This window comes from Lathyrus oleraceus, chromosome 1 (genome assembly GCF_024323335.1).
Source record: "Lathyrus oleraceus cultivar Zhongwan6 chromosome 1, CAAS_Psat_ZW6_1.0, whole genome shotgun sequence".
Classification (NCBI taxonomy): domain Eukaryota; kingdom Viridiplantae; phylum Streptophyta; class Magnoliopsida; order Fabales; family Fabaceae; genus Lathyrus; species Lathyrus oleraceus.
The window spans coordinates 131796007-131819271 of record NC_066579.1 but is presented as its reverse complement, the minus strand read 5'-3'; positions in this window follow the sequence as shown (position 1 = coordinate 131819271).

Below are 23265 nucleotides of genomic sequence, written 5' to 3'. Positions count from 1 at the left end.
GTTTCCCAAAACGAGCCTTGAAACCCAAGGGATCTAGTACATAGGATGTCAAATTCCTTAACTCTTTCAAATCTGGTTGTCTGAAACTGTACTTCTTTGTATTCCTTCTTTGTCTTTCCATGTCTGAAAATTTGCAAATAGACCTCTTAAGTTCCTTGAAAATTTTCTTCATTATTGATGATATGGATGCAAATGGGTGTATGAATGCATGAATGCAACAATCACACTCAAGGATCAAGCAAAGCACACCAAACAAAGGTCGTGGGATGGATCATGTTACCCTTAATATCAATCATCCATTTTGGTGGATTATGGTTTACACCTTATCAACACCCAAGTTCCATTGATATTAAGGACACATGAACGGATCAACCACGAATCAAGGGTTTGTTACGAGTCACGAGCATGGAGTTTTGGTTAAGAACCACCCAAAGGGAGTGTACTAGAGTTTAAACCTGTCAAACATGTTCTACAAGAGGTTCCCATAGTCATAATCCCATCTTTCGGATATTGTCGGAGAAACGACTACTCGTATTCCAAAAATATTCTCAATAGAGACTCTTATGAGTGTAGTATCGCGTAACAATCATATCAAGTCTTACACTTGAACGATTTTCATACTACATCCTAAGAATAGGCCAAGATGGGCTTGGTAAACTAAGGTCCTTAGCTTCTAAGGTCTATATTGGAAAGAGTAATGTCTACCCATAACTACTTTGGTGACATTATTGATCAAAACATGACCTCCACCAAGTGAATGGACTTGCAAGTCAACTTGCTAAGGAATAACTCCACACAAGTTAATAAGACTATGCCATTCTCCTATCCTAAGTGCTCTCGAGTCCGGGTATAGAACTCATCTCACAAAGATCACCAAGCATACAAGGATTTAATATTCAAGAAATTCAATCATTACATACAATACAGTAATCCCAAATTTCACAAAAATATGTCACAAAATAATATACACAACAATACAACAGATATGAAAAGTAGGCAAAACCCACTAGGCAAAGCCTTCCCCAGCAGAGTCGCTACTTTTATGTAGCGGGGTATTCGTTACCATTAGAGATATTGACTAAATCCAAGGTAAATCATACAAGTCGAGTCGCCACCGCACTTCTATTTATCCAAAGGAATGGTTAGAAAGCGAACAAAAACCTAAAAGTTTTATCAAATCAAAAACTAGTAAAAGAGAGTCAGAGATCTGGGTAAGGGGGTTGGTTATGCAATGGGAAGGTGTTAGGCACCCAAAACATCCTAGGTACTCCTAGAGAGCCCTTTTCACACTTGTTGTAAGGTTGTTGTTTTGTGAAAAATTGTTTGTGCAAACATGATTGAAGAGATGAGAAGAGAATATACAAGTTTATTTACATTTGTGTTTGGATGGATAAACCCATTGCCTACGTACCATCTTAAAAAGATTAGGATCAAAACCTCGTAGTTTGGGGTAAAAATCTCAAAATGAATTGGTGAATTGATTTATCCAAAAGCCTTAAGGTCTTTTGTTATCCAAGGGAGAAAACTCAACCTAAAACCACAAATCCACCATGTGAGGATAGCTTCAACATGCTAGTGAGGGGTTAACCCTATAATAAGCATGGAAGACTCATTGTCCATCACTAAGGATATAGGTGAGTATTACATCTACCACAAGGATAACTCAAACCTAATAGCTAAAGGTCATGAAAAAGTTTTGATTAAGAGAGTGGCCATTGAAACCACAAAAGACATTTGAATGGGTTATATTTACCAATGAAAAGTATTTACAAAATATGGTCAAAGTTGACTTAGAGATTCAATTCAAAATGAGTATTAAGAAAAGAAAGTTTGAAAATCAAAAGCATAAGGCTTAGGTTTCTAATGTTGAAAACAAGTATTAAATGTTTGCACAAAAGCTTTGGCTTGGGTTAGAGTGGAGGGAAGAAGAAGAATGGCTAAGATCCTAAGCAATGCAAAAGGTGAGGGATAAGAAACAAAACCACAAAAGGAGTTCCTCTCTTGAGATCATATGGATGATCCAAGTAGCTCCCATCCTTTGGAATAAGCAATCACATAAGTATAAACTCAAGCAAACAACAATCAAATGAACTCTTGGAAGGTTCCTCAATGTATCTTGAATCTCTCTCTCCCTTAGGAGCTCATGGTAATGGTTCCTCAATTTGGCTCAAGTGGAAATCCCTAGCATAAAGAAACACACACATCAAAAGGTTCTATTAACAATCAAAGAATGGACAAGAGGGAGTTTAGAATATGGTCCTTTCAATGTTCATCTTCAAGCTTTAAGCATTCTAAAGGCATGAGGCCTAGTTTCTCTTTGACATTTAAGCATTCTAAAGGCATGAGGCCTAGTTGCTCTTCAAACTCCATTAGCTTGGGTAAAGTCCTAAGATCTAAGTCCATTTTGTCCAATTCTTTGCATTTGGTTCACAACAAACAGACAAACACAAGCACAAAAGATATATATACACAATTATATGCTCAAGTGAGCAAAAGGCAAATGGGATTAGCATAAACATGTGCTCAAGTGAGCAAAAGAAAAAGCAAATGGATAATATGTACAAGAATAATAAATTGCATAAAAGTAAATGTTAATGGTTAATGATTAGTGTTAGTAGTTAGTGTGCCATAAGGCAAATTTAGCGTTATGTTAAGCAATCGTAATTGGACTTATGTAGAAGTCACAACTATCTGAGGCCGGTCAATAATAATGTAGGCAAAAACACAAGTTAGAAGTCTTGATTAGTGAACCAAGTTCCAACAACTTGCCATGCCAAAAAAGAAAAAGTGAATTGATCTTGTATTGGTTTAAGTCCTTTGCATGTTTAAGAAACAACCTATCCTTAATGCAAAGTCATTCATTTGATCAATTGATCAAGATGAATTAGATTTGAACCAAGGAAGATTAAGTCTCCCTAATCAATGCTAACTTATCAACCTTTAACTCATTGATCAAAAAGAAAGAAGAAGAAGAAGGAGATGAATAATGGATAATGGAAAAGGAAAGAATAAAGTGCATAAGGTGAAATAAAAAGTACCAATCCATGTGTGTTGACCAAATGACATTGAAAGTCAAAGTCAAACCATGAGAAACCAGAAATGGGATGAAGATTGGAGGTCAAATAATAAGCAAAATATTTTTGGCATTTTTAATATTAAAATAAACTTGAATTAAAAATAAAAGAAAGGTCAAACTTCAAAATCACTTCAAACCAACCTTGAAAGGTCCAAGTGATTTATCCCAAGTTCAACAAGGTCAAACAAAGTTTGACAAAAAAATTCAGCATTTTTAAAAGTCAGAAACTATTTTTAATCAATTAAAAATGAATAAAAATAACCTAATTGAACTAAAATCTCAAATAAATCTTAAATCAATTAAAAAATTGCTGAGAATATTTTTCATAGATCCATCATCATTCAAATAGGTTAGGAAAATATTTTTGTATTTTTTGAATATCAAAAACTATTTAAAATGAATTAAAAATAACCAGAAAAGAGAAAATTCACAAAAAATATCAAATGACAAAATAAAAAATATTAAAAATCAGAATTAGAAACTAGAAATTATTTGGAGAAGAATGCAATTGGTGCCATATTTTTTGGAATTAAAATTAAGAAGATATGAATTTTTGAAAATAATGGAAATAAAAGAAATTAAATCAGAAAATAGGAAAATCAGAAAAACCAGGAGCGTTTGATCAAGCCTCATTAATTGACGTGGCTGATCAAACGCTCCATAAGCGCGCGCCCATGGTACGTCCAAGTTAATGTGTCACACAAACATTAAAACAAAGTCATAACATTGGACAGTGGAGATTAAATCTGGAGAGGACTCAAAACAATTGCCTCTAAGAAGAGGACTTCAGCCAACACAATATCCAAGCAAATAGATCAAGAAATAGTGAGTTTCGAAGAAAAAACTAGTTGAAGAGAACCTTTAAATTATGGTGATCTGAGCTTGCTTCCTTGCTTCCTTTGGCCAAACAGAGCTTCAATGGATTATGAGAGAGAGGTCTAGGAACTTTAGATCTAGAAATTCAACCAGATTTAGTTGAATTTCAGATCTGAGAAATTTGAATGAAAATGAAATAGTTCCTTTGGTGAGAGGTTTGGTTTTCAGTTCAGCAGCATTTCAGGTTGATTCATGGATGATTTCAAGTGAAGCAAGCAAGTGTATTTATAGTGGAAGCTGATGCAAGGAGGTGGAAAATCCGTGTGCATGGCAAGAGGATATGCATTGCATGGGCTTGCATGATCATGTAGAAGGCCCAAATCCAATGCCAAATACAATCTGAAGTATAATTGAGCTGAAATGGACGTGTAGTTGGCAATGCATAGGCTTGTGTAATGAGTTCCAACATGTTATGCACAATTATGCCTAAAACTTCTCCTCTTCGAAAATGCCATTTGCCAAATCCAAACATGAGCATGTGAGTAATGGTTAGAAAGATCTTGATGTAAGGAACAAATGTTATGTTGGGAAAAAATCCATTTGAAGTGTGGAAATTAGTGAATTTTGAGTTTAAAGTGTAAGGTGCAAAACATGCAAAGGTAAGGTTTCCAAATTTGGCCAATGTTCAAGCCCCTCTGTTTTGATGATGCAAGCTTCAAATGAAAACATCTCCAATATCAAAGTTGTAGATCTTTTCAAGACAATCAAAATGGACTTAAATGTTGCATCATTTGGAATTTTTATGAAAGAGTTATGGGCACTTGAAGTTGGACTTTTTGCTTTTCAATGCATTTGGTCCAAAGTGACCTATAATGTTTTGCATTATCACATGTATTTCCTTTGAGATTTTAAATTTTTTTTTCAACATAACATTTGAATTAGACATACTAAGCTTTCAAATTCATTTGATCCCACCTCAAAATCATAAAAAATGAATGAGTTATGTTCTTGGGAAGTTGACCCAAAATTAGGGTTTCAGTCAAAATGACCTATAATGTCTTGGAATGGATGATGACCTTCCATGCTTCAAATAAATTTTTGATGAACATAAATGTTGTTCATATTGTTCTTAAGAACATTTTTTCTCTTGGGGTCATCTCCATTTGACCAACACATAAAAAGTCAGGTCTCAGTGCATTTCAAAGTAGTCAGATGATTTGACTGATCAACTTCTCAAGTCCATGATTCATATCTTGATGAATTGATGATTGAGGAAACTCAAATAAGTTCAAATATGCATGAAATGATGAATTAAATAACTTCCCTTGATTGTATTTGATCATGGGCTGAGGTTGCTTCAAGAGCAAGGCATTGTGGATGATCAGATGAACTAGGGTTTCCTTGGGGAACAAACCTCAAACCCTTTGACTTGCTTTGATCAAAAATGATGAATTGAGATGCTAGGGATGCATATTTGATGGATGAGAGCTTTGGGAACCATTGCCATGTTTGCTATCATCTTCACTTGGCCATATCTCTGCACAAAGGATCTCCTTGAAGCTCTTGACCTTGTGATTGCTCAAGCTACAAACAAGAAATGTTAGTGACATATTTTTGTGCTTTTGGTTAGTAAACAAAATAAGAAAAGCAATAATATACAATTCAAGCATGCCTGGTGATCTCAAACCACTCACAAGAGGTCCCACCCAAAGGTAAGGGGAACCAAGATGCTTATGATCCTTGAGGCAATGCAAATGCAATGTTATGATGCCATGAGGGATCTTAGGGAAAAAATTGGGGTCTTACACACTCTTAGATATGAGAACCCACTCACTTCCCTACAATCACACACCAGTGATTTTAAACAACAATCCCTTGTTAAAAGAAAATACTTTTCAATTACACACTCTTGATTTTACTTCACAGTTTCAATCAAGAAGACACACTCTTGATCTTGCTTCACAACTTTGATCAAGAAGACACACACTCTTGCTTACCAGCTTTAGAGTGACAAATTACAACCACAAATCAGTCCAATTCAATCATCAATGGATGACTTGAATGACCTACAAGTCTCACGACTAAACAGACACAAACCCTAACTCTCTCTCCATATTTCGCTCAGTATTGGTTGTATGTTCAAACAGGTTTTCTAAGTCCCTTTTTATAGAAGCTTTCAGCTGGGCTTGGACATCTTGAAAACCCTAAATCTATTTTCCAATCAAATCTTTTTATAACAGCTGGTTAGATCTCCTTGGAAAATAAGTAAATCTGGTTGTAATCCATGATTGAATGCGCCAGCTAATCATATCTTCAATCATACAAAGATTGCCATTAATTGTGCAATCACAAAACACCAGACATTCATACTGAATGTTCTGTGTACAGGATGTCATGACATCGGGTCTGACATCCTGGAAAAATCCTGCATAATCCAATAATTCCTTTTATAACTTCCAGCAGGTACAGTCATATCAGATGCCATGACCTTGTGTATGTCATCTGAAACAATCCTGCATGAACATGTCTTTCATTTAAGATCCAGCAAGTACATATAATATCAGAAGCCATGGCATTGTATGTGGCATTCTGAAACAATCCTGCATGAACATGTTCTTGAACTCCAGCAGGTACATAGGATATCTCATGTTAAGACATCACACATAACATCTTGTGAACACTCTTTGTTTTACCAAAATTCCTGCCAACACTTAGAATCAACAAACTCCCCCTTTGGAAAATTTTGGCTAAAACATATGTCTGTCCTTTTTGTTCACAAGGTAAACTATCAGCAGTTAAACAACTTAACAGTAGTTTAATCAGCAGCAGAAGCAAAAACAATTACTAGCTATGGCTACTAGTAATACAAACATGAACAAGGGTACTTCTCCTCCCCCTAAATCTGTGCAACAAACAGAATTACTAGTTATGGATGCAACTAGTAAGACACACAAATGCACAAGGGTACTCCTTCTCCCCCTAAATATGTGCACACAATAAACAGTCTTCATGAACATAACAGCTACTGTAACTCCAGCACCTATACCAGCCAGAATGTCATTCTGACATCTGCTTCAACAACAACACCAGTGCACCATATCAGACATCCTCTTTGACATCTGTAAACAGAATAGCATTCTGTTTTAACACCTCCTGTGCACTAATAATAGTTGTCCTTCTGTCCAGCTACATACAAATCACAACTTCCACATATCCACTTCTCCCCCTTTTTAGTCAAAATTGACCAAAGGTGACCAATTAGACAAAATAAATGTCTATTAGCCTAGCAGAGAGTGTTAGATCAGATGTTATAACATTAAGCATGTTAAAACATAATATTCAGGAAGTACAAACCATCATTATACACAGCTGTGATAGCTGAGATAATGAACAAATCCAAGGAACTCTTTAAGAGCCCTAAATATTACAAAACACGCATCAAAGAGGACTGCCACACATTACATTTTTCCAAAAATCAGTAAAAACATCAGCCTTCCAAACAGCAGACCAACTTCCATCACTCTTTCCAGCACTCTTACCAGTCTTCAACACAGTCAGGAATCATTAATCAGAAGAAGAGGTATCACCTTCACCTTCACTTTCACCTTTAGAGCCTTCAGAACTTTCAGATCTGCCACTGGATTAGGCTTTTGCAACTGACTTTCTAGCAGCCTTCTCCATTTCTTCCTTTTCCATGCTGCAGATAAGAACTTCCAAAGCTTCTTTTCTTGCCTTGACTACTCTTATTCCATTTTCTAGTTCCTTGCAGGTCTCCTTCAGTTGATCAATTAAGCTTCCTTGAGATGCAGGCTCTCTTCTGGCAGATGTCATGACAACATCATTTACATGACTTCCCTCAAACAGCTTATAATGAATGGATAGAGGAGTTTTTCTTCTGCTTGGCATGTCATTTGTATTGAGTATCCCTGGTTGTTGACTTCAGATAATACCACAAATAATGGATGGGAAGGCAATGGGTAACTTCACAGCATTTGTGGAGGCATGTCTGATGGTTTGGTCAAACAAAAACTTTCCAAAATCATAGTTTATCTTGGTTCCAATTGCATGAATGATCCTTCCAAGAACAATGGAGATGGTAGAGACATGATTAGTAGGTATCCAATTTGCTGAACCAATCTTGTGCAGGATGGCATATTTGACAGTTAGTTTACTAGCTGATAGGTGTTTCCTACTAGGCCATTCCATAACTTGGCCAGCTGTAATAATCCTACAGACCTCATTGTCTGTGGTCTCTAGATCTACTCCTTCATCAGTTCCTCTCCCTAGGAACTTGTTGATGATGGTTGGTGAAAGTTTCACACACTTACCTCTCACAAAAACTTTGCAGACCTCCCTGCTGCTTCTTTCACAAATCTCCTCAAGGATGTTCACAATGAATTCTTTTACTAACCCCTCATAGCACTGAGGCAGAGCAGTCACAGTTTTCATAAGACCAGATGCCTTGATTAACTCCATTACTTCCTTTACTTCCACTGCCTCTTTTCCCAATTCTCTTTCAACTGCTACCCTTCTTTGAGTCACAAACTTCCATTTGGCAACACCGTCTTCTACGTGAAAAGAGATATTGTCTAGATGAACAGCAGTCACTTTGTTTGGAGACTTCTTTACAGCCATCCTTTTAACAGGGGAGATGTCTGGGACATCGTCTTCGACATCCTCATCAGATTTAGAGCTTTCACTTTCTCTCTTCTTCCTGACCTCTACTTTACTCCAAGACTTGGAGGGGCCTATACCAACAACATGTTTATCTCTCCTAGTTGTCCTTATCTCAGCCATACTCTTCCTTTTTCTCAGTTTATTAGCTACACTTGTTTTCACAAGATTGACCAAGGTGTCATCTTCTTCCTCAGACCTTTCTTCCTCAACATCCTGAGCAGTACCAGGAGACCTGTTAGGTAAGTTTTTTCCAAGAGAACATAGTCCCTCAGTAGCTACTTCCTTTTCAGTCTTAGATGAGTCATCATCTTTCTCAGCTTGGGTTTCCACCTCAGGAGAGGGACCCCTTCTGGACAAAGGGGTAAACATATCCTTGACTCCATGTTCTTCATTCAGTATCCTAGTAACTAGGTTTCTTATGGTGCGATCAGTAAAATGCATGTCCTCTTTATCAGAAGATTTTTCAGGAGTGTTACCTTGCTTAGCTCCAGCCATGGAAGAGGAGCCTAGGACGCCACCTGGTATCATACGCAGAGGAGTCACGTCCATCAAGTCTTCATCTAGAAACTCCATGGAGGGAGTTCTTGTATGAAGAGGTTTTGAGCTAGATGATGATGGATGTTGAGACATTTTGTTGAACTTTTGAGGAAAATTTCTTTGCCCTAGCAGAGGTTCTCTGAGTAGTTTGATGAAGATGGAAGAAATTGTGTTCAGGCAGAGCGTGCAAATGAAATAGATATTATTTCCAATACTAGGTGATGATTCATTATTAATGTGGCTTTTTCTTTTCATTGGGCAGACAATATTTTTGTTACCTTTTCCACTCCACATTAATTGCCATATTTTCTCAAGAAACCAAGCACCTAATTTCCCCCTTTCATATTTTAGTTGGACATCATACAAATCCCTTGTAGCCTTGTTAGTTAGTTGCATTTCATGTTGTAGAACTATGAGTTTGTTTTCCACATATTTTCCAAATGAGTGATGACAACAAATAGTGTACTTGGTCCAGCTGTGCTGAATATGATCTTTGGAAATAGTTGTACCATACAGGTTGTCATAATACCATGTCATGACATCGAGTGTGACATTGTATACAATTATCAGTAGTTTCATCCAACCTGGTTGAGAATTGTTGCTTTCATCTGATATACTTTCTATCTCAATAGTTCCAACAAAGCTCTCACTAACTTTAAGTTAGGTCTTAGCTTCTGGTGTAACATCCTTGTCTGACATTTTTCATTTCCCTTGAAGGTTCTTCTAGCAACTGTACTCATCTTAGAGGGGTCATCCATTTGAGAGCTCCACATGTAACAGTTGTTTTTGGTCCTGATTCCTTTCATATTTACTTCATTGTCTTTGTTAATAATCATACATTCAGTTTTAGTGAAGATGATGTTCAGACCTTGATCCCCTAGCTGGCTGATGCTTATTAGATTTGAAGTTAAGCCCTTGACCAGTAGAATATTGTCAAGTTTAGGAGCTCCAGGACACTCAAGCTTGCATATCCCCTTTATTTCACCCTTTGCTCAATCACCAAAGGTTACATAGCTGATGTCATGAGGGTGAAGATCAGTTATCAAGTCTGAGTTTCCAGTCATGTGTCTAGAACATCCACTATCAAAATACAACTCTTATTTGTGAGCTATTAGACTTGTAACATTAGTCTTAGGAACCCATTGCTTCTTGTTGATAGGCCTGTGTGTAAGACCCCAATTTTGACCCTAAGATCCCTCATGGCATCATAACATTGCATTTGCATTGCCTCAAGAATCATTAGCATCTTGGTTCCCTTTGCCTTTGGGTGGGACCTCTTGTGAGTGGTTTGATATCACCAAGCATGCTTGATTTGTATATCATTGCTTTTCTTATTTTGTTTACTAACCAAAAGCACAAAAATATGTCACTAACATCTTTTGTTTGTAGCTTGAGCAATCACAAGGTCCAAAGCATCTAGGAGATCTTTTGTGCAATGATAAGGTCAAAAGGAGATGAAAGCAATCATGGTAATAGTTCCCAAAGCTCTCCTCCATAAAATTTGCCTCTCTAGCATCTCAATTCATCATTTTGATCAAAGCAAGTCAAAGGGTTTGAGGTTTGTTCCCCAGAGAAACCCTAATTCATCTCTGCACTACAATGCCTTGCTCTTGAAGCAACCTCAGCCCATGATCAAATACAATCAAGGGAAGTTCTTTAATTCTTCATTTCATGCATATTTGAGCTTATTTGAGTGTCCTCAATCATCAATTCATCAAGATATGAGTTGTGGATTTGAGAAGTTGATCAGTCAATTCATCTAACTATTTTGAAATACACTGAGACCTAACTTTTTGTGTGTTGGTAAAATGGAGATGATCCCAAAAGAAAAAATGTTCTTAAGGACAATATGAACAACTTTCATGTTCATCAAAAATTGATTTGAAGCTTGGAAGGTCATCTCCCATTCCAAGACATTATAGGTCATTTTGACTGAAACCCTAATTTTGGGTCAACTTCCCAAGGACATAACTCATTTATTTTTTATGATTTTGAGGTAGGATCAAATGAATTGGAAAGCTTAAGATGTCTACTTAAAATGTTATGTTGAACAAAATTTCAAAATCTCAAAGGAAATACATGTGATAATGCAAGACATTATAGGTCACTTTGGACCTAATGCATTGAAAGGCAAAAAGTCCAACTTCAAGTGCCCATAACTCTTTCATCAAAAATCCAAATGATGAAAAACTTAAGTCCATTTTGATTCTCTTGAATAGATTTACAACTTTGATGTTGGAGGTTTTTTCATTTAAGGGTTGCATCATCAAAACAGAAGGCTTGAACATTGGCCAAATTTAGAAACTTTGCCTTTTCATGTTTTGCACCTTGCACTTTAAACTCAAATTTCACCAATTTCCACACTTCAAATGGATTTTTGCCCAACATAACAATTGTTCCTTACATCAAAATCTTTCCAACCATTACTCACATGATTATGTTTGGCTTTGGCAAATGGTATTTTCGAAGAGGAGAAGCTTTTGGTTCAATTATGCATAACACCTCAAAATTCCATGCACAAGCAATTACCATTCAGATTACACGCCCATTTCACTTTGGTATGATTTCAGATTGCATTTGGCATTGATTTTGGGCCTTTTGCATGATCATGCAAGCCCATTCAATGAATATCCAATTTCATGCACACAGCTTTGCTCACACTCACCTTGCCAGTCCCTCTATAAATAGAAGCCTTACTCCCTTCAAATTTCATCCATGAATCAACCTGAAATGCTGCTAAACTGAAAACCGAACCTCTCACCAAAGAAGCTATTTCACTTTTCTTCAAATTTTTCAGATCTAAAATTCAACTACATCTGGTTGAATCTTTGGATCTAAAGCTTCTAGACCTTCATCCTTTAGTCCATTGCACTTCTGTTTTGCCAAAGGAAGCAAGGAAGCAAGCTCAAATCTCTAGAATCCAAGGTTATTCTTCAACTAGTTTTTTCTTTGAAACTCATTATCTATTGATCTATTTGCTTGGATTTTGTGTTGGCTGAAGTCCTCTCAATAGAGGCATCATTACTGTGCATTTAATTTTTGAAATCCATTAAGTTCTCATGAACATCACAGAATTTCCATCTCTGATTTCTCTCAATATAGAGATCTAGAGTGGAATTGTGTGGTACAGGGATGATGTACATCATCCCAGCTTTCCAATGATGTATGGATCGTGTATTTTGGTTAAGCTTTTGAAACCTGCAAATTTGGCCAGAATCTTCATGCTCACCGGAGAAGAAGGTGGCTCTGGTGGCCGTCCCTTTGCCAGATGCGTTGTGGATCGTTGGATTGAAATTCCAGATCTAATCCTGGCATTTGCTTCTTATGACTTGTTTTAATGTTGTGTGTGGTGTTGTTGACTTGGACTCATGGTGAGCGCGCGCCTCTGTACCATTTGATGCGCCACGTCAATTAATGAAACCACATCCAACGCTCCTTGTTTTTTTGATTTTCCTATTTTCTGATTTATTTTCTTTAATTCCCTTTTATTTCAAAAATTCATATCATCATTTTAAATCCAAAAAATATCGGACCAATTGCATTCTCCTCCAAATAATTTCTAGTTTCTAATTCTGATTTTTAATATTTTTATTTTATCATTCGATATTTTTTGTGAATTTTCTCTTTTCTGATTATTTTTAATTCATTTTAAATAGTTTTTGATATTCAAAAAATACAAAAATATTTTCCTAACCTCTTTGGATGATGATGAATCTATGAAAAATATTCTCATCAATTTTATAATTGATTTAATATTTATTTGAGATTTTAGTTCAATTAGGTTATTTTCATTCATTTTTAATTGATTAAAAATAGTTTCTGACTTTTAAAAATGCTGAAATTTTTTGTCAAACTTTGTTTGACCTTGTTGAACTTGGGATAAATCACTTGGACCTTTCAAGGTTGATTTGAAGTGATTTTGAAGTTTGACATTTCTTTTATTTTTAATTCAAGTTTATTTTAATATTAAAAATGCCAAAAATATTTTGTTTATTGTTTAACCTCCAATCTTCATCTCATTTCTGACTTCTCATTGTTTGACTTTGACTTTCAATGTCATTTGGTCAATACACATGGATTGGTACATTTTTATTTCACCTTATGCATTTTGATCTTTCCATTTCCTTATCCATTCTTCATCTCCTTCTTCTTCTTCTTCTTTCTTTTTGATCAATGAGTTGAAGGTTGATAAGTTAGCATTGATTAGGGAGACTTAATCTTCCTTGATTCAAATCTAATTCATCTTGATCAATTGATCAAGTGAATGGCTTTCCATTAAGGATAGGTTGTTTTCTAAATCATGCAAAAGACTTAAACCAATACAAGATCAATTCTCTTCTTCTTTTTGGCATGGCAAGTTGTTGGAACTTGGTTCACTAATCAAGCCTTCTAACTTGTGTTGTTGCCTACATTATTATTGACCGGACTCAGATAGTTGTGACTTCTACATAAGTCCAATTACGATTGCTTAACATGGCGCTAAATTTGCCTTATGGCACATTAACTACTTACACTAACCATTAACAATTAACATTTACTTTTTGCACTTTACATTTATGCAATTTACTATTCTTGTACATATTATCCATTTGCTTTTCCCTTTGCTCACTTGAGCACATGTTTATGTTAATGCCATTTGCCTTTTGCTCACTTGAGCACATAATTGTGTATATATTATTGTGCTTGTGTTTGGTTTTGATTGTTGTGAACCAAATGCAAAGAATTGGACAAAATGGACTTAGATCTTAGGACTTTCCCTATGCAAAATGGAGTCAAAGAACAACTAGGCCTCATGCCTTTAGAATGTTTATTTTGAATTGAATCTTTAAGTCCACTTTGACCATTTTGTATATACTTCTAATTGGTAAATATAACTCATTCAAATGCCTTTTTATGGTTTCAATGGCCACTTTCCAATCAAAACTTTTTCATAACCTTTAGCTATTAGGTTTGAGTTATCTTTGTGGTAGATGTAATACTCACCTATATCCTTAGTGATGGACAATGAGTCTTCCATGCTTATTATAGGGTTAACCCCTCACTAGCATGTTGAAGCTATCCTCACATGGTAGATTTTTGGTTTTAGGTTGAGTTTTCTCCCTTTGATAACAAAAGACCTTAAGGCTTTTGGACTAATCAATTCACCAACTTGTTTTGAGATTTTTACCCCGAACTACGAGGTTTTGATCCTAATCTTTTTTAAGATGGTACGTAGGCAATGGGTTTATCCATCCAAACACAAAATGTAAATAACTTGTATATTCTCTTCTCATCCCCTCAATCATGTTTGCACAAACAAATTTTCACAAAACAACAACCTTACAACAAGTATGAAAAGGGCTCCCTAGGAGTACCTAGGATGTTTTGGGTGCCTAACACCTTCCCATTACATAACCAACCCCCTTACCCAGATCTCTGACTCTCTTTTACTAGTTTTTGACTCGATAAAACTATTAGGTTTTTGTTCGCTTTCTAACCATTACTTTGGATAAATAGAAGTGCGGTGGCGACTCGACTTGTATGATTTACCTTGGATTTAGTTAATATCTCTAATGGTAACGAATACCCCGCTACAGAAAAGTGGCGACTCTGCTGGGGATATGTGTTTGCCTAGTGGGTTTTGCCTACTTTTCATATCTGTTGTGTTGTGTGTATTGTTTTGTGACATATTTTTGTGCAATTTGGGATTACTGTATTGTATGTAATGATTAAATTGCTTGAATATTAATTCTTTGTATGCTTGGTGATCTTTGTGAGATGAGTTCTCTACCCGGACTCGAGTGCACTTAGGATAGGAGAATGGTATAGTATTATTGACTTGTGTGGAGTTATTCCTTAGCAAGTTGACTTGCAAGTCCATTCACTTGGTGGAGGTCATGTTGGGATCAATAATGTCACACAAGTAGTTATGGTTAGACATTACTCTTTCCAATATAGACCTTAGAAGCCAAGGACCTTAGTTTACCAAGCCCATCTTGGCCTATTCTTAGGATGTAGTGTGAAGGTCATTCAAGTGTAAGATTTGATACGATTGTTACGCAATACTACACTCATAGGAGTCTCTCTTGAGAAAAAATTTGGAATACGAGTAGTCGTTTCTCCGATAATATCCGAAAGATGGGATTATGACTATGGGAACCTCTTGTAGAACATGTTTGGTAGGTTAAACCCTAGTACATTCCCTTTGGGTGGTTCTAAACCGAGACTCCATGCTCGTGACTTGCAACAAACCCTTGATTCGTGGTTGATCCGTTCATGTATCCTTAATATCAATGGAACTTGGGTGTTGATAAGGTGTGAACCATAATCCACCAAAATGGATGATTGATATTAAGGATAACATGATCCATCCCATGACCTTTGTTTGGTATGCTTTGTTTGATCCTTGAGTGTGATTGTTGCATTCATGCATTCATGCATCCATTTGCATCCATATCATCAATAATGAAGAAAATTTTCAAGGAACTTAAGAGGTCTATTGGCAAAATTTTCAGACATGGAAAGATAAAGAAGGAATACAAAGAAGTACAGTTTCAGACAACCAGATTTGAAAGAGTTAAGGAATCTGACATCCTATGTACTAGATCCCTTGGGTTTCAAGGCTCGTTTTGGGAAGCTTATTCCTCTTCTGACTACTCAGGTGGATGAAGGATTGATGAGTGTATTGGTGCAGTTTTATGATCCCTTGTATCGTTGCTTCACGTTTCCGAATTTCCAGCTTTTGCCTACACTTGAGGAGTATGCCTACCTTGTGGGTATACCTATTCTAGACCAGTTGTCGTTCAGTGGCTTGGAGAGTATTCCTACTTCTCAAGAGATAGCTGACATGTTGCATATAGATGAATCTCTGGTTGGTGCTCATATGACTACCAAAGGTGGAATTCAAGGTCTCCCTTCTGAGTTCCTCATTGCTCAAGCTGTTATGTATGGGAAGGCCATGAGTGAGGACGCCTTTGAGGCCATATTTGTACTTCTCATCTATGGGTTAGTGTTGTTCCCCAACATCGACAAGTTTGTGGATATGAATGCTATTAGGATCTTCTCTACTCTTAATCCCGTTCCGACTCTGTTGGGTGACACTTATTTTTCTTTGCATATGAGGAATGCAAAGGGTGGTGGTGTCATTGTGTGTTGTTTGCCTTTGTTGTATAAGTGGTTTATTTCTCACTTACCGCAGACGGTCGCCTTTAAGGAGAACAAGGGATGTCTACGGTGGTCCACGACACTTATGTATCTCACTAATGATGATATCTCTTGGTACAACCGTGTGTATGATGGTGTGCAGATTATCAACTCTTGTGGTGAATTCTCCAATGTGCCTCTTCTTGGTACATGTGATGGGATTAACTACAACCCTGTTTTGGCACGTCGTCAGCTTGGGTTCCCCCTGAAAGATAAACCTAATAACATTCTGTTAGAAGGTGTGTTCTTTCAGGAGGGTAAAGATCCCCAAAATTTGAAGGGCAGAATGGTCCGCGCTTGGCGCAAGATTCATAGGAAAGGAAGAAAGGAGTTGGGTCCTAAGAATTGTGTCGCTATGGAGCCTTACACTGCTTGGGTTAGGAAGAGAGCGTCTGAGTATCTCATGCCTTACGAATATCCAAGGCCTACACCTTTGGTTATGGCTGGGCCTTCAACCCTCCCTGACCAAGGAGTTGAGGAGTTGAGAGATAAAAACCGATCACGTGCTTGGATCCGTGAAAGAGAGGAGTTGCTTCAGCAGATCAAGGAGAAGGATGCTTTGATAGAGTTCCTCAAACATCAGGTTATTGATGATCCTGATGATGCATGGACTTATTTACTTCCTCAGTCTTCCAAGTTTTGGAAAAGGAAGTACGACCGACTCGCCAAGGAAAAGGCAGACATGGAAGCGGCCTACGAGAGGGAGGTGAAGAGGCTTCGTGCATCCTATCTTCCTGTGTCCCGAGCTTTAGATGATTGTTTCTAGGGATCCATAGGATGATTATTTTCCTTTTCTCTTGTATATGGTTACCAATGTTGTACTTCTTTGGTGTAAAATATTTCCCAGATATCATGTTTCCATATGTGATAAAAGTGTTTAATATTTCCAAAATTTGCAAATAAAACTCTAAAGTTCCTTTGAAATAAAAAACAAATCATGTGCACAAGCATTGCATGCATCATGTGCATAAGCAGGTTTTATTCCCGGCTTCTTGTCCTGTGGTCTAACTCTGTGTTCTTCATTTATTTTGAAGACAAGCTGACTCACCGGTACTACACCAGAGCCAACATTTCATGACTGATGGATCATTTGGAACAAGAGAACCGCGAGCTGAAAGAGGAAGTGGCCAGATTAAGTGCCTTGATGGAGTCATTCATGGCTGACCAGAGCCAGTCTTCTCCGACACCTTCAACTCCTCCCCAGAGGACCGTCATCTCTGAGATTGTCTCCTCAACTATGCCTGCAGCCAGTGCACACTTTGCTCCAACGGCCATGCCAGCCGGATTCCCATGGGGGATGCCTCCCAATTTCATACTCGAGGGTCCTGCTCCCACCTTTGCTTCTATGTCGGCATCTAGCCCAGTCCTTGTTGTTCCTCCTTCTGTCGTGCATACTCTACCCAGAGTAGACGACACCATCTATTATTCTGAGCCGTCTGAGGGCCCGGATGTCTATGAGAAGATGGACGCTATGAACGATCAATTTCTTGAGCTTCGCAAGGAATTGAAAACTCTCAGAGGAAAGGATCTTTTCGGCAAGTCTGCTGTCAAACTCTTCTTGGTTCCTAATGTGAAGATCCCTGTAAAATTCAAGGTCCCTGACTTTGAAAAATACAAAGGAAATACTTGCCCTCTCAGGCACCTGGTCATGTATGCCAGGAAAATGTCGACTCAGACAGACAATGACCAACTGCTCATCCACTACTTTCAGGACAGTCTGTCTGGTGCTGCCCTGCGTTGGTACATGGGTTTAGACTGTGCGAACATCCGATCCTTCAACGATCTTGGCGAGGCCTTCGTCAAGAAATACAAGTACAATGTGGATATCGCTCCCGATAGGGATCAATTGAGGACCATGTCCCAAAAGGACAAGGAAACATTCAAAGAGTATGCCTAGAGGTGGCAAGAGGTAGCAGCACAGATCGTGCCCCCGCTAGAAGAGAAAGAGATGACTAAGATCTTTTTGAAGACCTTGAGTTCTTTTTATTATGAGCGGATGATTGCTAGCGCTCCTTCTGACTTCACCGAGATGGTGAATATGGGGATGCGTCTAGAAGAAGGGGTTAGAGAAGGACGTCTGACAAGAGAAGAAGGCTCTTCTGCCAAATGTTATGGGGCGTTTGCGAAGAAGAAAGAGGGAGAGGCACATGTTGTGACTTCTCATATGAAACCAAGAAGACCCTCTGTGAGGAGGAAGACCGTGCGTCCCGCCGGTAACCAGAACCAGGTGGCTCATATAGCACCTGTCTTCAGAGATAATCAGCAGTACCAGCAACATAACAACAATCCGCAACCACATCCGCAATATCAACAACAATAACAGAACCGTCCGCAACAGCAGGCCTACCAGCCTCGAAACAGTAATCAAACCTGCACGAGTTACGAGAGAAAAAGGGTCACCTTCGATCCTATTCCGATGACGTATGCAGAGTTATATCCCTCTTTGATAGAGAGGAAGTTGATTACTCCACGAGACCCACCGGCTATACCTACTAACCTCTAGTGGTGGTATAAGCCCGAATTACATTGTGTCTACCATTCTGGTGCTCCCGGCCACGACGTGGAGAATTGCTACCCTTTGAAGACCAAGGTTCAAGACCTTGTAAGGTGTGGCATTCTGTGTTTCGAGGATGTAAGTCCTAACGTGAAGAAGAACCCATTGCTCGAGCATGGGAAATCTGTCAACATGGTCCAAGGTTGCCCTGGCAAGTACAAGGTCAAATACGTCAGTCATATTCGACAATCTCTGGTCGAAATGCATCGTTTGCTATGTGATTATAGTCATTATGAGCATGACCATGATAGATGTCGAGTTTGTTCTGTCAATCAAAGAGGTTGTCGCCAGGTGCGCAAAGATGTTCAAGAAATGCTGGATGAAGGAGTTGTTGAGATCCTTCAAAACAGAAATGTTGACGAAGATGTTGATGAGGTCAATGTAATTTCTCCAGTATTCCGGATCCCCGAGCCTGTTATCATAAAGTATGATGGTAGCAAGCAGAAGGCTTCTCCTACTCTCACCATTAAGCCAGTCGGACCAGTACCGTACTCTTCTGAAAAGGCAGTCCCCTATCGCTATAATGTTGTCGCGGTAGAAAATGGGAAAGAGGTGTCCTTGCCATCCTCATCTGTTGTAAATATTGCTGATGTTAGTGGTTTGACCCGTAGTGGTCGTGTATTTTTGGCTTCGTTGAAGCCTCAAGTTGATGCTCGAGGAAGTGTTGATGCTGATTTTGTTGAACGCCCGATTGGGAATGCTGTGAGCACTCCGAATCCGGCACTTGCTGTTAAGCCCTCCTCTACATTGAAAACTCCTACTTCTGTTGGCCTGAGTGGCAATATGAAAGAAGACTGCGATGAGATGCTGAAGCTCATCAAAAGGAGCGAATACAATGTTGTAGACCAACTTCTACAAACGCCATCCAAAATATCTGTGTTATCGTTGCTTTTGAATTCAGAACCACATCGAGAGGCTCTGCAGAAGGTTTTGGATGTGGCATATGTGGATCATGATGTCACGGTAGAACAATTCGATAGCATTGTTGCAAACATTACTGCTTGTAACAACTTGAGTTTTTGTGACTCTGATCTCCCCGAGGAGGGAAGAGGCCTCAACTTGGCATTGCATATATCTATGGGGTACAAAGACGACGTCATGTCCAATGTGCTGGTGTACACTGGGTCATCATTAAACGTATTTCCAAAATCCACTCTCTCGAAGCTGTCATATCAAGGGCCTCCCATGAGGCAGAGTGGAGTAGTTGTGAAGGCTTTCGATGGGTCTCGCAAAACTGTGATTGGGGAAGTTGATCTCCCAATCAAGATCGGACCAAGTGATTTCCAGATCACCTTCCAGGTTATGGACATTCACCCATCGTATAGCTGTCTCCTAGGCAGACCATGGATTCATGAGGCAGGCGCCGTGACATCCACCCTACACCAGAAATTGAAATTTGTGAAGAATAAGAAGCTGGTGGTGGTAGGGGGAGAAAAGGCTCTCATGGTTAGCCATTTGTCTTCTTTCTCATATATAGATGTTGAGGATGAAGTTGGAACTCCTTTCCAAGCTTTATCTATTGCTGAACCTATTGAGAAGAGAACTCCTTCATTTGCTTCCTACAAAGATGCAAAGTTGGCCATTGAGCGAGGTGCAACTGTCGGATTAGGGAAAATGATTGAGCTAGAAGACAACAAGTCCCGGGCTGGCATAGGTTATTCATCTGGGGTTTCTAATACGCAAGGGTTGTTCAAGAATGGAGGTTTCATCCACACTGATCAGGAAGAGGAAGTTACTGCCATCTTGGAAGAGGACGAAGAGGATTCAGGCAACTTCATCATCCCTGGGGGAATCTGCAATAATTGGGTCGCTGTGGATAATCCGACAGTTATCCATAAGTCAAAGTAATGTTCATTGTGTTTGAAAACCCTTCTCCCATGCCAAAAGGAGGAGTGATAACATTGTTGGCGCATAAATACAATGATATTTTCATTCAATAGATTCATGTTAAATGTTTGTTTTTCCAAGTATTTTCCCTTTTCGCTTTTGCATGAAATTGGTGATCACATAAAACCCTAAAGATAGAATAAAATCAATCTTTTCATCTGCATAATGATTTGCCTTGTTTCAATTCTAAAGCTTTTCATATCCAAAATCATTATGCAGGTTAATCAAACCCATTGAACATAATGATCCAACACCATCTCCCAATTTTGAATTCCCTGTATTTGAGACGGAAGAAGATGATGTTGAAGTGGTTCCTGACGAAATTACCCGTCTACTTGAGCATGAAGAGAAAATCATTCAGCCGCATCTCGAGAATCTGGAAACAGTCAACTTGGGGTCTGAGGATTGTGTGCGAGGAGTGAAGATTGGGGCACTCTTGGAAGAATCTGTTAAGAAGGGGTTGATTGAATTGCTACGAGAATATGTTGATGTCTTTGCCTGGTCATATGAAGACATGCCTGGTCTAGATACTGATATTGTGCAACATTTCCTACCTTTGAAACCTGAGTGCATGCCTGTGAAGCAGAAACTCAGAAGAACTCATCCTGATATGGCAGTGAAGATCAAAGAGGAAGTTCAGAAGCAAATTGATGCAGGGTTTCTGGTGACTTCTACATATCTTCAATGGGTGGCCAATATTGTGCTTGTGCCTAAGAAAGACGGAAAAGTCCGGATGTGTGTGGACTATAGAGACTTGAATAAAGCTAGTCCGAAAGATGATTTTCCTCTACCACATATTGATATGTTGGTAGACAATACAGCTAAGTTCAATGTCTTCTCATTTATGGACGGATTTTCCGGATATAATCAGATCAAGATGGCACCCGAGGATATGGAGAAGACAACATTCATCACACCTTGGGGAACATTCTGTTATCGAGTGATGCCCTTCGGTTTGAAGAACGTCGGAGCCACGTATCAACGAACTATGACCACCTTGTTTCATGATATGATGCACAAGGAAATCGAGGTATATGTTGATGATATGATTGCTAAGTCAAGAACGGAAGTTGAACATGTAGAGCACTTGTTGAAGCTTTTTCAGCGTCTGAGAAAGTATAAGCTTTGGCTGAATCCCAACAAGTGTACATTTGGAGTCTGTTCCAGCAAGTTATTGGGCTTTATTGTTAGTGAAAGAGGTATTGAGGTTGATCCTGCAAAGGTCAAAGCAATACAAGAAATGCCTGCACCCAAAACTGAGAAGCAAGTTCGAGGTTTTCTTGGCCGCTTGAATTATATTTCCAGATTCATATCCCACATGACTGCCGCATATGCGCCGATATTCAAGCTCCTCCAGAAAGATCAGTCCCATGATTGTATCGAGGATTTCCAGAAAGCTTTCGATAGTATTAAAGAGTATTTGTCTGAGCCTTCGATCATGTCTCCGCCCGTGGAAGGAAGACCATTGATTATGTATCTGACTGTTCTTGAAGACTCAATGGGTTGTGTCCTTGGTCAGCAAGATGAAACAGGGAAGAAAGAATATGCTATTTACTACTTGAGCAAGAAGTTCATCGATTATGAGTCTCGATATTCAATGCTTGAGAAGACATGTTGTGCTTTAGCTTGGGCTGCTAAGCGCCTACGCCAGTATATGTTAAATCATACGACTTGGTTGATATCCAGAATGGACCCAATCAAGTATATCTTCAAAAAGCCTGCTTTAACAGAAAGGATTGCCCGTTGGCAGATGTTGTTATCTGAGTATGGTATTGAGTATCGAACTCAAAAAGCTATTAAAGGTAGTATCTTGGCTGATCACTTGGCACATCAGTCGATTGAGGATTATCGGTCAGTTCAGTATGACTTCTCAGATGAGGAGATTCTGTATTTGAAAATGAAAGATTGCGATGAGCCTACACTCGATGAAGGGCCAGAGCCTGGTTTCAAATGGAGTATGGTGTTTGATGGCGCTGTAAATCAATATGGAAATGGTATTGGGGCAGTGATTATTACTCCTCAGGGCACACATATTCCTTTTACAGCAAGGCTAACTTTCAAATGCACGAATAATATGGCTGAGTATGAGGCCTGTATTATGGGATTGAAGGAGTTCATTGACCTAAGGATCAAGCATCTTGAGGTATATGGTGATTCGGCCCTCGTTGTTATTCAGATTAAGGGTGAATGGGAAACGAATCAGCCTGGCCTCATTCCATATAGGGATTATGCGAGGAGCATTTCAACGTTCTTTACTGAGGTTGACTTTCATCATATTCCTCGAGATGAGAATCGGATGGCAAATGCTCTTGCTACACTTGCTTCAATGATTGTGGTAAAACTTTGGAATGAAGTTCCCAATATCACTGTGATGCGCTTGGACAGACCAGCCCATGTATTTGCAGTAGAAGAGGTAAAAGATGACAAGCCATGGTATTATGATATCAAGTGTTTCCTTCAGAACCAGTCTTACCCGCCTGGGGCATCTGTGAAAGATAGGAAAACTTTGAGGAGATTATCTGGTAGTTTCTACCTC